We start from the raw sequence: 16,654 nt of genomic DNA on the forward strand, positions 1-16,654 counted from the left end.
TCATGATTATTTGCATCAGAAATCTGTTGAAGAATAATTTTCATTTCATTTGCCACAGGCTCACTCGTGCATTTCAGCAATATGTTCTTTCTGCTCTACCTATCTTACCTTCCTGGTGCCTTCCTGCAGTCTACAAGACTTGGGGCTTCTTTCCCATCTTCCATGTTTCTGGTTCTTTAACTTATTACATATTACAACATATTAACACCAATAGAATTAAATAGAAACTTTAGGGGTGTTTGGGGTTTGTTTTTTCTCTTTTTTCCTCCGATTTTCTCATTACATACCAGCTCTCAATACTAACCGTATTTCATCTGCTGTTCATAACATGAATGTCTGTTTTCCACGTGGATTTTCTTTTCAGTTCAGGGTGCATGAGATTGCAGGTCATTGCAACCCTGTTTGTACAGGCTGTCTCCTTAGCTTCAGTAGCTGACCAGTGCTTTTGGTTTGCTGCTCCTGTTCAGTGGTTGGCACTAGCCAGGCTTCTGGTCAGTTTGTTCTGCACAACACAGAGGTATTGTGTTGTAAGGAGTCTAGCACACCCTTCCTCTGCCAAAGAGACGGTTGCTGTCTGTGATTTCCCATTCAGTGCTGCAAAAGAATGGCTTTCAAATGGTTTACTGGAAAAGAACTGAGGAAAGCATGCACCAATAGAGAAGGTACTGAGCAGAGAGGAGCTGGGGAAGAACAAAAAACTTGTATAATTGGAACAGGAACTTGAAGAAATCTAAAAGTGAGGGAGTAAGAGAAAAATACAGGCATGGTCTGATTGCAGCAGCTGAAATTGTTGGGTAGAAAGTTCATTTTCAGTAGAAAAGCTGGTGAGAAGCTTTAGGGATGCAGATATGAGAGGCATTTTGGTGAGATGCTTCATTTTCTAACAATTTCTATGCATATAGCGAGTCAAGCAGCCAGAGGGATGGAGCTTACAGAAGGTAGGGAACACTCAGTTGGCCAGGAGGAGGGAAAACAGATTTTTAGTGATTTGGGAGAAGAAGGTCTTCTGGAACTCCGAATCTAAGATGCACTATATTCCAAAACTGGTGTTTAGAGTTACCTACTGCTCACTGCTTTCACCCTGAAAGCAAAACAAAACAAAAAAAAAACAAAACAAAACAAACAAACAAACAAAACAGGGAATACAAAAAACACATGGAATATGTCAAAAATAGCACATATGTCTGGAACATATGGTTTGAGCCTGAGGAGCTGTAATTATACATCACTGGCTTAATGGCTCTAACAGCTTTAGCACATCAGCAATATCATATATGCAGGCAGAAAGGTTAAAAGCAGAAAATAGCCCTTGCTGAGATTACTTACATAAGCAATAACCATACTGAAGTTCCGAAAGAACTCATGACAGACAGAGTTCAAAGCAGAATCCAAGAATGAGCAGGTACCTCTAGGTCTGTCTGCTCCAACTTCTGTTCCAGCAGAGACATCCATAGCTGGGTGCTCAGTCCTATGTCCAGGCAGCTTCTGAAGATCTCCAAGAAGGAGACTCCACAACATCTGCCAGAGACTGTCACTCACACTGCACAGAAGTGCTGCCTGGCACCAACTTGTCTTGGCACTAGGCGCCACTGAAAACAGCCTGGCTCCATCTTTTCACACCCTCTCTTCAGGTATTTATATAGATTGATAGGTTGCCCAGAGAGGTTGTGGATTCCTCTTCCCTGGAAGCATGCAAGGCCAGGCCAGATGGCTCTTTGAGCAACCTGGTCAAGGGGGAGGTGACCCTGCCTATAGCAGGGGAGTTGGACCCAGATGATCTTTAAGGCTCCTTCCAACTCAAACCACGTTAGGATTCTAAGTTTCCCTGTGAGTCTTCTTTCCTCCAGGCTGAACAGTTCCAGAAAGTAGAATGCTAAAACAAAGGATGAATTTTGTAGCTATTGTTCAGTTGACTTACTTCTGTGGATTGATTGACTCAAAATCAAAAGGATGTTTCTTTCACTGCTGCTTTTCCTCCCTTCCCCACACATATGTCCTAAAATGTCATTCTGTCACCTTTCCCTGCTGAACACCACATACCTGGAATCTTTCCATGTCATAAGAAATGCTTTAATCTGGAGAGTAGTGCAAATAGAATAGCTCACTTCAAAAATATGAACCGGTAATGTTAATTTTATGTCTTGGACTCATTTGCGAGTGATTTATGATTATATCCAAATAAAACACAGTCAGAAACTGGAGTGACAGTGGTGCATGTACAAAGAAGAATGGATAGCCTTCCCATGAGAAGAACATCCAGAGGAGCTCCTGTTATACATGGGAAAATATAGCTCATATAGCTCATAATCCAAGTCTTTCGAGGTTGTGAAAGGTGTGTTATGTGACTAATTCATTTCACAAATATAGGACACGTAATTTTCATAAGGGAAAAAATTATTTTCCTAGGTAATTTGTTTTTAATGTTAACCTCTTAAGGCCACGTGTTTTCTAGTATGCAGATAAATGGTGAAGAAGATAAAACACTGATAGACATAAAAACTGAGCTTCAAAACTGAAGCCTGTGGATTGTTGTCTTTTAATATATATCAAATACATGGTCTTTGAAGTTTTCTTCCCAGAAGTCAACCATGTGATCAATGTGGTTTGTTTCCAAATATATATAAATATTTATTTATATATATATATATAAAATTCTTTCTGGGAAAACAGAATAAAAGAGAATGAAAAAATAGAAACCCGGACTAAACCTTATACCAAAGGAAACGGTGACTTAGTGCTGTATTATTCAGGGTACTTAAATGGAAATTTTACTCAAAAGATCTGTACCAAATTTAGGGCATGGATTTACTGTTCTGCTCTGATTTTGCATTGCTTTTAAATGTACTGCTGTATTTGTATGGAATTGAATGAGATAGCAAGATTCACTCTTTTATTGAGTTTTACACAACATAATGACTTTGCTGAGTTTATGAAATGGCCAGATACAATTTTTTTTCTTAACATTTATAACATTAGTATGGCTATCAGTGAAGATAGGATGGGACTGCTTACTCTGTGGATGTACAAATGATGAGAGCAAAATTGGCTGACAGCTATACAGAGATAAAACTTATCAGATCCATTCCTCTGCACAAGGCTAGCACAGAAAAGGAGAAAAAACTTCATCTTTTTGTGTCCTCTACATTGTGATACATCCTTGAGTGTCTTATTTATTCTTCATTTGAGTTGGGCACTCCTTTCTAAAAGGCCATTCTCCTCCACGCAGCAGCCAGGCAAGCAATCAATGCTATATTCTGGCTTGGGAGTTCCTATAAGCATAGGATTTTCCCCTGGGGATGTTTTTCTGGGTCTTTTTTATGATGCAAAGGTCTTACTGGAAGAAAGAACTGGCCTTACAAGGTCTGGGTACCTCATTGAGAGATGAATACTAGTTGCCATATATAATACCCAGTACTAGCGGGGAAAGCAAGAAGAAAACAACCCATCATTTCTAACATCTGCAGCAAGCTGTGCTCCCCAAACTGCCTTTCTTCCTCAAATCAGCTTGTTAACTACAATTCAGTTATGGGCAATTCCTCATTTACAGGACTGAGAGTCTAAGGCAATTTACTGGTGAAAGTAACAACTTGCTCATTAAACATTAATAGCAATGTTTTAATTAGTCCCAGGGTTCTGATAGAAAGCTAAGCCCCTCCTTCAATAACCAGCAGTTACAGTTGCAGTAAGTAAGTGTTAATAACCTAACAGGAAGCAAACTAGGCAGGCATACATTCCATCTCCCAGGTAGCTTTTTGATGGACTCATCATGCGCTAAGCAAAACAAACAAACAAATAAACAATGTTGTTTTTTTAATATGAATAGTTGGTTTGTTTGCAGCATGTTTACTGTTTTTCTCAGCTGTGATAGTTAATGTGCTTTCTGTATAATTTGAACCTAAAAACATCACCTGGCTTAGCGATGAGAAGGGGAAGAAATTCAGGTCAGAGCAGCAACTATTGTCAGACTTCTAGCAACTGTTCTCAGAACCTAAAAGAAGATGAAATATTCCAGATTTATAAATATCTGAGGTGTGGGGGCCATAGTGGGGAGGCCAGTCTCTTTCCAGTGGTACGTGGAGACAGGACAAGGGGAAATGGACATAAGCTGGAACATAGGAAGTTCCACACAAATGTTTGCAAGAACTTCACAGTGTTCTGTGAACTTCACCTCTTCACAGTGAGGGTGACAGAGCACTGGAACAGGCTGCCCAGGGGGGTTGTGGAGTCTCCTTCTCTGGAGACTTCTCTCCAAGTCCCGCTTGGATGCCTACCTGTGCAACCTGGTGTCGGGAACCTGCTTTGGCAGGGGGGTTGGAGTTGATGATCTCTAGAGGTCCCTTCCAACCCATACGATTCTTTGATTCTGTGATAAGCAAAAAACCATGAAAGATTGTAAATTGCTTTGTTTCTGGTATGGGCTTTTCAAGCCACAAATGGACTTTCATAAGAAGTAGTACACATTGAGATTATGCAGGAGTGGGAATAAGCTATGTATGTGACACCAGAAAGGATTTGGTGTGAACAGCAAAGGAACAAGCTTTTATCAAACCTTGGCCTAAAGGCCAGCTGGAACAAACAGCTGATTTTCATCTCTCTGCAAAATGAAAACACCTTCACTGCCCTTCCTCCCCTAAGACTACAGCCACCAGGATTTTAGTTTGGGGAAACTTTCTCTTACAGGGAGTCCAGTAAATTCCAAGGAAAACTACAGGTGAAGTTTTGTAACATTACCACAAGTCTCACTTCTTTAAGAAACCGGGCTTAAGTAGAGAATCAGTTAATATAAAGCCAGATCATTTTCAAAATAGCTGTTAAAAAGTTTGTATGTAAAATTTAATGTTACACGGATTGCTCCAACAGAAGTGAGACTTTCATCTGTCAGTCATTAGTCTTTATTAATAGGACACTATTCCATTGAACTTCAACGACATCTTCTGAAAACAAGTTTTATATCTACTGTATTTCTTTTAGACAAAAAAAAATCTGATCAGCTGTATTCCTAGCTGTATATTTTGTTTCTCCTGGTCTGCTGGCAGCCACAACTGCTTAGAAAAACAGTAAATTATGTCAACTACTGGTATTTTCTGCAGTGCATATTACATCACCTTCCCTGAGAAACATATCTGAGCACATTCTTTTTCTTGCCTTAGTCTTTCATAATGTCCTTAGTACTTCTCATTCAATTTATTCCTTCGTATATTCAACATATTCCTTATTGCTTTCAGTAGTATTTTGTTCTTTGTTGTACCTAGATACTACTTCCAGAATACCTTTTCTCTTCTACAAATTGAGGACATTACTAACAGAAATACCTTTGCTCCTCTACAAAATAAGGACATTTTCAACAGATATATACCTTTCTGACAGATTTGAGAAAAATTTCACAGGAATATCAATACTTACACCAGAAATAAAAAGGTCTCTTTTAGGTACCACTCTTTACCCTTGCAAAAATATGGTTTTCTTACCAAAATAATGTTTTTCATCTCTACAAACAGCATTTTATAAACATAAATGTGGTTTTCATCACCAGAAGAAATGGATTTCTCTACAAAATTAGCGTTTGTAGCCAAATAGGACACATTGTTTCCAGAATAACTCTTTTCATCTAAAAAAGAATTACATTTCCAACAGAAATTTCCAATAGAAATATAACACACCAGAGAACTGAGAAGTAAAAGAAAATGTAAAACAGCATTCCCCACTGTCTTTTACCTCCTCCTCCAGAGGGGGAATAAATGCTTGAAGGCTAAGAAGAAGCTTCTGAAATCCAACTTTCAGTTGAAAAAGAAAAAAAGAAAAAAAGATAGAAAGAACAAAGAGCTGTAGGAAGAGAAACAAACTGAACAAGCAAAGTTCAGTATAGGGAACTGATAGGGAGAGACACATAAAAACAAGCAGATATACAGACACGGAAAAGCAGTTCATCTGCCCTCAATACAGCAAATTGTGGTGGTGCTGATCTTTGGTACTGTTGTTTCATTCATGACTGTGGAGATCAGCTGATGATGGATTACTTGCTAATATTCCAGAGTAGTCAACTGATATTTTTTAAATGACATCTTCAGACTAGAAAAATCTCATCAGTAAATCTCTTTTTTTTCATGGCTTCCAGGCCATGCAAGTTTAAGTCAGCAGATAAGAGGAAGCAGGGAGACACCTACTTGTATCATGCCTTCATAGAATATAGCGATATCAAGAATTATTATTCTCTATAAAGCTGGAATCATTTACTCCCAGTCAAAGTCTTCAGCCAGAATAAATTCCTATGTCACCCCATTTGAAAGAAAACTGCGCTTATACATTAAAACTTTCAAATGGAAAACTGTCCAAAAAAGTGCTTTTGGTTATCTCATGTTGATTTGAAACAATCTTTACCTATCTGAAAAAGCCTTCCCCTGATAGTTGTCCATGAAGATTCAGCTTCTTTACCATGGCCACTAGTGAGATCCACTTGACCAAAACAGCCTGCACATACAGAACCACCCCACCATTCCTGCTTCCCTGCCTGTCCCTTAGAGCTTACAGACGGTCACTGAAGAACAAAACCATGTTTCAGTATTGGCAAGTATGTCATACATTTTCTGCAACACAATGGCATCTAGCTCCTCCTGTTTGTTGCCAATGCTATATTCAGTGGAATAGATGCACTTCAGATAGGCTACCAGTCTCACTCCAAACCCTGCCATGCAGCTCCTAGGCTTGTGTCTGGTTTTATTTATCCCCTTAAAAACCAGCCTAAGGACAATTTCAGTTTGGCTTTCAGAGAATAACTTGCAGGGAGAGAAAGAGAAGTGCACAAGGGAAGCCCCTTCCAAACCCCCTCATGAAAGACCAGTGAAAAACAGACTTAGCGTGTTCAAAGGAGACTATAAAAGACACTGAGGACCTGTGTTATTATTATGGCACTTAGCATTGAGGGAATTTTCTTCAGTCCTCATTCTAACATGGGGAAAAACTTGTGCACTGGGGGACAGAGACCATCTCACATTCCAGCAAGGGTACAGTAGATAAGCAGAGACAGGCTTTTGTGTTTGATGCCCTCCAAGCCTGAGTCAAAGGAGCATATCCAGGTTGCACTACTTCCACTCAGTCTCCTTAGACCCCTGTGGGTGGATGTGTGAGCTAGTAGGAGCATACAACATTGAGCAGTAAGTGTTTCCTGCCTTCCTGCTCTGCATCTACGTGGTGGGACTAAAAGGAACCTCAGAGCAAAAGTGGCAAGGCACCAAGGTTTACCACTGCTTGGAGCCGCGCACTTCAGGAGAGCTGGGACACAGCTCGCACTTTCTCCTGTCAGCAGAGCCCTCCGAACTTCTCTGATAGCCCATGTGAGGACGATTTGTAGTGTTGGACTGACCTCTAGCGCCGCCGGTACGGCAGGGCTCGGCAACAGACTGCGAAGCTCCGAAAGCCCTGCCGGCAAGTTCTGCTGGGCAATTGCAATCCTCAGACACGGAGTCACATCGTCGCCAAAACAACAGGCTCCGATCTTGACTGCGCCTCACCGTACTAGCAGTCCACAATGACAAAGCTGTCCAAAAACTCCTGCTCACACTGAAACCAGAGCGATGCAGCATTCCCTGCAAGACTGTTCACAGGGACAACATAGTGTCACCACTATGACCGTGTCACCTAAATGCCACGACAGCTGTGATAGTCATTTCTCATAGTTGGCAAGAGTAATGAATGCATACTTGTCAAAGTTAGTATACCCTGTATCTCGAGGGTGGTCCTAGTGTGTTCAGGCAGTAGCAGCATCTACACTCCTGGTGGGAGAAAGCAGGAAATTAACTTTCAGGGGGCAATTGATTGTTAGTCCTCATCAGGTAATAGCAGTTTTCACTCAAAAAGAAAAGAGATGGCTGATGGATTCCAGAATACCTAAATACAATGCAATGTTGATTGAAAAAGATTATTTAACTGTTATCTCTGATGCTATCATGAATTCTGCTTCCTTCTTAATAAAGATGCTATAGACATAGAACATATTTCTTGACTTAAGAAATTACCAAATAGAAATAAGGTTAGAAATGCAGAATGTACCTTTAGGTGCAGAAGAAATTTTGTTAATAGATGAATCTCCCAGAGTCGTAAATGGGAAACAGTGTAATGGTTGTGCAGTTACTGGGGAACAGATGGGAAGGTAGCAGAAATGGGAAGATTCACGAATTACTGGTCAGCTCAGACTTCTGGAAGAGACCTCTAGAGATCATGTAGTCCAACTCCCCTGCCAAAGCAGGCTCTCTAGACCAGACTGCACAAGTAGACATCGAGGTGGGTCTTCAGTGTTTCCAGAGGAGGAGATTCCATAGCCTCTGTGGGCAGCCTGTTCCAATGCTCTGTCACCCTTACCAAGAAGTTTTTCTTACACACATTTGTGTGGAACTTCCTATGCTTCGGTTTGTGGCCATTTCCCCTTGTCCTTTTGCCATGCACTGCTGAAAAGACTCTGGCCTCATCCCTTTGCCTCCCACAACATAGATATTTACAGACATTGATCAGATCCCCTCCAAGTCTTCTTTTCTCCAGGCTGATCAGACCCAGGTTGTACAAACTTTCCTCATTAGAGAGGTGCTCCAGGCCCTTTATCATCTTTGTGGCTGTCCACTGAACTCTTTCCAGGATATCCCTGTCCTTTATACCAGTGAGCCCAGAACTGGACACAGGGCTCCAGGTGAGGCCACACGTGGGTAGAGTACAGGGGGAAATGATTGATATGCCTTGAATCAAACATTAAAACTTTCACAATAGGGAATTACATAGACAGAGACATGTTATTTATATAAAATTGTACATACACTTGGAAAAAAAAATGGGAAGAAAGTGGTAATAAGCAGCAGAAAGAAGGAGCTGGCTCATGAAGACAGATCTTGCAAAACCTGTTACTACTCTAAGAAATTTCTGTAGTACATATAAGGGGACATCAAAAAGGAAATTCTTTGTTAGCACAGGAAAATAGAGTTGCTGATGAGAAAGTAAAGGAGGCTGCTTTTCTCTTAGAAAAAGTGATGAAACCATCATCATGGTATTGTGTATTCCTTCCCAACTCATAGCAGTGAAGAGCCAACAGAGACAAAACCACTGGAGGTCCAGGATGTTCACAACATATTCACGACATATTCTGGAAGCTAGCTTCTGAAAAATGCTTGAGCTAGGTTAGGATTATTATTTCTGGCATTCAGGATCCTCCATAAAATCCTGATCCAGAGTATGAAGTCCATCTTGGAAAGTAACTAGTTGAAAAGCAAAACAGTCAGAGATAGAGATTATCATGGTTAAAGGACCCATGAGGGGACTACGATTCAGATTCCTTTCCTACAGATTCTAACCACCTTGCCATTCCTTAGACAGCCACCTACCTGTTGAGCAATCCCCTTTGAGTCTTCTCCCTGGAGAGAAGTTTAACTCTCCAGGGAGTTAAACATTAGATAGTCAAGCACTGAATGAAAACAGTTTCATGGAGCAGACACCACATTATTTGCACCTATGGAGTTTACTTATTTTGCTCTCCTTCCAGTCCACTTACAACCCTGGCTATATGATGTCCAAAAGCAATCTAGAGGTTAGACCAGTCTTTTAGGATCTGTGGGATGTAAGACTAAATCCCTTTGCCCTGAGAAAGGATGAGATCCAGATATAGCTCAGTTCCTAAGTAAAAGGAAGGAAACAGAGTCCCCAGTTCTTCTTGTAGGATACTATTTGTGGCTGGGTTAATTTCTGCCTGCATACACATTAAGTGCATCCAAAGACTTCAGATTTCTAAAATGCAAGCCTCTCTCTCAGTTCTGAACTGCAGTTGTGATACATAAAGTGAAAAGCAGGCTGTTGTTACCAACAACTGACCCCGGGCTGTACCCCTGTGGAGAGAGACACAGTCATGGATGCCATGGAGTCTTCTCTCAATTTAATGCTGTGTCACACGGTTTATATACTAGCATGTCGTCCACACATGTGTATCCCGTACATCTGCTACACAACCCCACACACACATGACTCTTCCCACTCCCAGAGTCCTCCCTTGCATAAATCATGTCATCACAGAGCATCTGGTAAAGCACTTCTTCATATCCCCATTCCACGGTTCCACTTCAGCTGCTTTGGCTGTTTGGCTTAGCAGTTCTTCATTCAGGTCCATCCCACAGTTGACCTTATTCCCCAGCAGAGGCAGACTGTTTTTCACAGTGGGGGCTGCCTCTTGCTCTATTTTTGCACTGCATCTATATATTTGAGGATCTGGATCTAAGTGCCTCTTTAGTATCACAGAAAAATACTCTGTTGGAGCCAAGAATCAAGTTGAGGACTCTCCAAACTTAGATCAATTATTAATCTATAAATACTTCCAAGAGTACCAGTTTCATACTACACACAGGTTCATATCTTAAGTAATTTACTTTGGACTTACTGTAGTAACACATTATGTGAAATGGTTTATATTCTCTTGGCCTTACTCCTTACATTTTCATTTTAATTATGCCAGATTTCTTCCATACTCAAAAAACATTTGAGTATAATCAATTTATTATTATTATTATTTTAATTAGAACATACAGTCTCTACAAGAAATTCTCTTTCTTCAACATCACTAACTAGGTCCCCTTTCTAGTAACTACAGCCCCTGTAAAAACTACATTGGTTATCCCTGCAGCCAGGTAGCTTTTGCAGATATTCAAAAGAATAGAAAAATTAATAGCTCTTATTTTCAATAACAGGCCAGTTATCTTCTAAGATGCATGCTGTGATCTAGGAGTTGAGACCATACTTTTTAAATGAAGATTTAACTGAGCAAATCTTAGATGACCAATCTCTTCTGAACATTCAGAGGAAATCCTGAATATCCCTTTAGTTGACTCTGGGCTTTTCATTCTTTGTTACAGCATATTGGAGAACACAGGAATTTGCCCACTAGTCAGGAGAGCACATGCAATTCTACAGAACAATGATCATTACCTTCTGGTCTTAGTGCCATGAGCAATGTATGGAGGAGGACTTCAGTTTCTCTTGGGTTGAACTGGCAGTCTCAATCTGTGGGCTCAGGCTCAGGGTAACTTAAGACCTCATGAACTTTGATATATTACCATTTTCATGAGTTTTGTTTGTTTGTTTCCTTTTTTCCCTTAAAAAAAAAACATATTTTTTAAATTCTAATTTTGGTTTGTCCATGGCTACCGTAAAGCCCGCACTAGGAAGGCTTATCACACATCACACCAGTTACATAGGGGAAAATATATCTGTGAGAGTTTGCTCATTCCCCAGGGCTGACTGGCACAGGCTGATCTGTCATCGCCCCAGCCACAAGGACTGCCACAGTTCTGGGCAAACAGCTGACACAAGTCACAGGTATAGCACAGCCAGCTTGCAAGACATCACCAAACCTAGGGAGTGAGTAACAGAGTGGACAGTGAGATTAAAGGAAAGATGGAGAGGGGGTGAAATAAAGGGACCTGCCTCCCAGACTAAACCCAAAAGCAACAAATACGGACAACAAGAAAACAAAGATAATTATGTGCCTTTTCAATATATTATTATTATTATTATTATTATTATTATTATTATTATTATTATTATTATTATTATTATTATTATTATTATTTCATTGAATAAACATTACTCCTTGGTAGCTCAGAGGAGGCCATAAAAATCATAGGACAATTATGAAGCAGGAACGTTGTCTCAGTATAGTGTCCTGACACAAAGCGGCCAACATCATAGAATCATAGAAACATAGAATAACCAAGGTTGGAAAAGACCTACAGGATCATCCAGTCCAACTGTCCACCTATCACCAATAGTTCTCATTAAACCATATCCCCCCAACAGTGTCTAAACCAACAGTGTCTTTCTTGGGCACTTCCAGTGTTAGTGACTTCACCACCTCCCTGGGCAGCCTATTCCAGTGGCTGACCACTCTTTCAGAGGAGCAGTATTTCCTAACCTCCAACCTAAATCTCCCTGGTGCAACTTGAGGCCATTCTCTCTAGTCTTACTGCTAGTCACATGAGAGAAGAGGCTGACTCCCACCTCACTGTAGCATCCCTTCAGGCAGTTATAGATCTAGATACATATAGTTATATAATTATGTAGTTATATAGTTACAGATATGTTGTTCAGAGGAAGATGCAACAAAATCTTATTTTATATTCTTAAGAGACTATACCTGAAGAAAAGCTCTTTTGTAATGGCCAATTGCTGGCAGCTGGCTCATGACAGTGGTTGCTTTTATGTTCCAGATAATCATTGCTACAATCTTAGCATTGCTTCAGAATGAAGGATTCCACAATTTACCCAAGTTACCCATCACAATTCACCTGCAAGATGCTCATGCCCTGCCAATGGAGATTTGTAATAGACAGGCAAGTTATGGCCATATCAAAGCAACACCAAGCTTCTTTCTGTGTACACCCAATAACTGCAATCAGGCATAGTACTGGTTGTCACATTTGCCAAAATGCAGTCCTAATGCTGCATGACCACACTTCTTACTGTAACTACACGCTTTATCTTTCCAGACATTAGAAAGTTTCATAATATTCTCTAGGGTCTGTTTTCACTTAAAAAGAATTACCAAACTCAGAATATGCCTTGCGGAAAAAAAAGGCTCCTGTGGTAATACAAGAACAATTTTACAGAGCAGCAGCTATGGAGCAGGATAAACAGCATGAGAACCAAGGACATCTCTAGGAAAAGAATGAATGGCTCACAGCTTTGAAGGGGGGTTTTAGGGTTGTTACTGCAGTAGCTTTCCTTCAGTTAATTTGTCTGCTATAAAAGTATGGCTTTTTGGGCAATAAAGTTGACTCAGCTATATCTAACCATATTGGTGTGCAGCTGTTTGTCCCAGCGCGCTGCCCTCTTGCCCTCATGTTCACTGACAGGCCCCACACTGTGAAGCTTTGATCAAAAAACTAACATTATCTAGGGGATTACTAAAGCTGGCCCTTAAGGACCACAAAGCACTTCTCAAATACTCATTGTTTATTGGAGAAGAAGACTTTCTAGAAATACACTTTCTGTGCCTTTCCCACAATGGAGGGAAAGCTCAATTTATCTTTTCTACAGAGATGGTACTGTACTAAATAAATCAGGTTGTTGTCTGATTATGGTCTATTTCTTTCAGCAACTCAATCTTCTTCTAATCCAAAGAGAATGGGTGCAGTTATCTACTATTTCCACCCCCACTCCCTCGCCCCCCGGCCTCCATTTTGAATAAACAGTTTTATGGCACTTGGAAGAAATCTGGAGTTTGAGTAAAGGCCACAGAAAATTAACTTCCAAAAACATTACAGAGTAGTACAGAAGTGCACTCTAGGACATTCCCTACTTCTAGTTAGCTGGATTATTATTTAAGAACACAATCCTTCTCAGCCTTCTGAGATTTTAATCATTTACATATATTCTTGAATGAGACCATTTGCTTACATTATCTAGCCATATGCATTGTCTCTACACTAAACATCCTGTCTGTGTATTCCTCCTGATAACCCTGCAGGTACTCCATAGCCCCAGGCATCCCTCATATGAGGTAACTATTCCACCATCACAATGAGGAGCTGAGCTGCTACCTTTGGCAGCACTAACTGCTTAATTCCTTTACAAGATCCTGTTATTCAAATTTGGAGCATTGAGAATGGAGCAAGTGGAGCAATTTCCTTCATACACAAAGGTCAAACTGGGAAAACATAATCTACAGAGATGTGCAGAGGATATTGTTACAAATACCGCTTAAGGATGTGGGTTTCTAATCACATCTACTGGAATAACTCCATTGTCTTTGGGAGGAGTTGGGTTCATAAGACAGTCTTTCTATTAAGAGGCAAGCAGTCCTAGAAAGAAAATAAGCCATGATGGGAAGCCTTACAGCAAGGGAAAATGGAAGTAAAATAGAAAGCAGGTATGTCAGCAGCCTCAGAGGGGGAAGCAAGGACACTCCTACCTTGCCCCAGTGCAGTATTGATCTCTGGAGCAATCTTTTCTGAAATATTAAATCTTCTGAGTATAAAAATGGAGTCATTCTTTGCGAGTTTTTTTTTCCACAGTACATTGACTTTTGATGTTTCTTTTGTAGTCTCAGATCCATAAGGGAAGTTGTGATGTGAGAAGTTCAGATCTCATTTGAAACAGCAGAAAGGGGTTTGTAGTCTTGTAGCTGAAGAGTGAAATATGGGGGCAGGGAGAAGAACCTCTAAGGTTCAAAAGCAGTGTGTTAGAAAGGTCAAATGCCAAATGCAAACCCAAATCCTCAGTGTTTTACATCCATGAGAGAAAAACATTGGTGACATAAAAGTGCAGTAATGCCAATTACAGTCAAGAATTTTCTAGCACTTTTGTCATGACAAAGGTATTAGCACAACTGCCCTAGCAAAATGTTCAGCTGTCTTCCTCCCAGCACTCAGCATTTAAATTCTTTCCATTTGAGGCAGGTTATGTCTTACTTCTGCCTACAGAGTGTGGAAGCTGACTTGGCAGCACACAGCATCCATCATGTTCATGCTTTTGGCTATAAGTGAAGACACCTTTTTACAGACAGAACCAACTTCTCCATTCACTTAGTTCTGTACTGCATTCTTGCTGGTGGAAGAGCAGATGCTGGCACGGGGCTGTGAAATACTTTGCAGCTCTCCAACACAAAAGACAGTGTTCAAGAGAAGGTATTGCTAACCCATGAGGTAGAGGAGACTATCTGACAATTTGGAAGAAAACCTAAAACTTTTGAACAAGACCAAACGAGTCACGTGAGAGAGAGTGGAGGTGATAAAAATGTATTTCATAGAGCAGGAAGGCAGCAGCAATCTTGTTAGTACAAACTGGTAAATATACACATTTCTCTCATTTTCCATCTGAAAATTAAAGTTATTATGAGGCTCATACTTTGTCATACTTTACTGAAACACCTGGAGTCAGGCTCTCTGGGTAAAATCTTTGTAAGAGATCCTCAGTACCTTACAACTTGTGCCTGGAGGCATCCCAGTAAAATTTGTCCTGTACTTATTAGTATATTCTCATTGTGATATACAGAGCATGTTCACACTTACCTAACAACTGATAAACAGTGCTGAACAGGTTGAGACTTTATGAATAAAGATGATTCATTATTTGTCAGTCAACTTTATCTCCTTCATCTGCTTGTGCTCAGTCATCCTCCTGCAGGCTGAGAAGTGGCAGTGTGGTGCCCCAGGGCTAAGCAGGGACTTGTCTGAAGCCTCCTCACTAGCTTCTCCATCTGCCTCTTATTTCATCTATACCTCAGCACCCCGAATGGGATCAAGATCAGCTTGCACCTCATATAGATGAAAGGCTTGAATAGTATGGAGTAATAGCATTTCAAAAACTGACTGTAACTTTTGAATCAAAATATAAATGTTGAATAATACATTTTCTTTTTTGTTTATTTATTTGTTTATTTATTTATTTATGTGCTGTAGTAATGTGATGGCCTAACTACACCTTTGAAAGTAGGCTGAGTGGTCATGGGTGAGTCAGAAGAAAAAAGGTAAAATAACTCAAAAATACAATCACATACAAACTTTACCTCAGGCAAAGCCTTATGGGAATCTGACCTAGCTTCCCAGTAAATGGGGACCAGACCTAGTTCTTTTGGAACAAGACTCTTATGTAGGATGAATGTATCTCTTATGTAGCTCTGTCACTGTCTACTACAAATGGGTGACAAATTTTCTTTCACCCTGCACTGCAGTTTCATTTTCTTCCCAGTGATGTTAATTCTGCCACCCTGCTTTTGAAAAGTCTCCCATGATACATTTAAACAAGTCTTCTTTCACCTTAAAACACAGCCTTCTCTCTCATCTATGAGCAGCATGCTGAGGGGTATGCATGCCCATCCAGCAGCATCATTACAGAAGCACACCTCAGAACCTCCAGATTAACCTATTTTATACCTACTGTAATGGGGAAAGTGGGTAAAGTCAGGTGTAATACAGAACATCTGTGTAGAGTACAAGATCTCCCTTGCTGGAAAGGGAAACCTGTCTGGTCTTCTGCACTAGGGAGCAAGAATGTATCCTACAGTTACTCTGACATGTAGCAAATTAAATAGTAGCCGTCAGTGTTCTCCATACTTAATATTCTTTCCTCACTCTGCCTCTACCTTCTCCTATACTACCATCACATTTTAACCCCCATACACACATTATAGGCTCTCCCCCATTTAAGGACACACCCCCCATTTAAAGGACTCCTCCCAATTTAAACCTTCGCCATTTAAGACTTCCCAATTTTATGGTCCCCCCCACATTAATGGACATTTACCCACTTATATGGATCCCCCCCCAATTTAAAAACCTCCTCGCATTTTAAAGGCCCCCCCCATTTTATGGACTCCCCCCATTTTAACTATCCCCACCAATATAGGGTCCCACATTTTAACCCCCCCTCCTTATTTAAGGACCCTCACCCACATTTAAGACACCTCCCCATTTTAACGTCCCTCACCCCCATTTTAGGAACCACCCCCCATTTTAGGCAACCCCCCCCATTTTAGGAACCCCACCACCCACCCCCATTATGTCCCTCTCCAAGTTCTATATGGCCATGGAACCCCCATTTAAATGACCCCCCACATTTAAAGACTCCCCCCCCATTTAAGGACCCACCCCATTTAAGTACCCCCCCTCTTTTTAGGACCTGCCTCCTGCAG

At 40.6% G+C, this 16,654-nt stretch overlaps 1 long non-coding RNA gene across 1 annotated transcript; it reads right to left on the minus strand.

Annotated features, from left to right (window-relative positions):
- Positions 1-9,885: 9,885 nt before the first annotated feature.
- Positions 9,886-16,299, minus strand: LOC146761221 (uncharacterized). The gene is made up of 2 exons (XR_014943742.1): positions 15,033-16,299; positions 9,886-14,182 (listed from the first exon to the last, which is right to left on the minus strand). It is a non-coding gene; the product is annotated as an uncharacterized LOC146761221 (long non-coding RNA).
- Positions 16,300-16,654: the final 355 nt, after the last annotated feature.

This window comes from Coturnix japonica, chromosome 3, assembly GCF_054131305.1.
Source record: "Coturnix japonica strain WE chromosome 3, WE-NBRP24, whole genome shotgun sequence".
Lineage (NCBI taxonomy): Eukaryota > Metazoa > Chordata > Aves > Galliformes > Phasianidae > Coturnix > Coturnix japonica.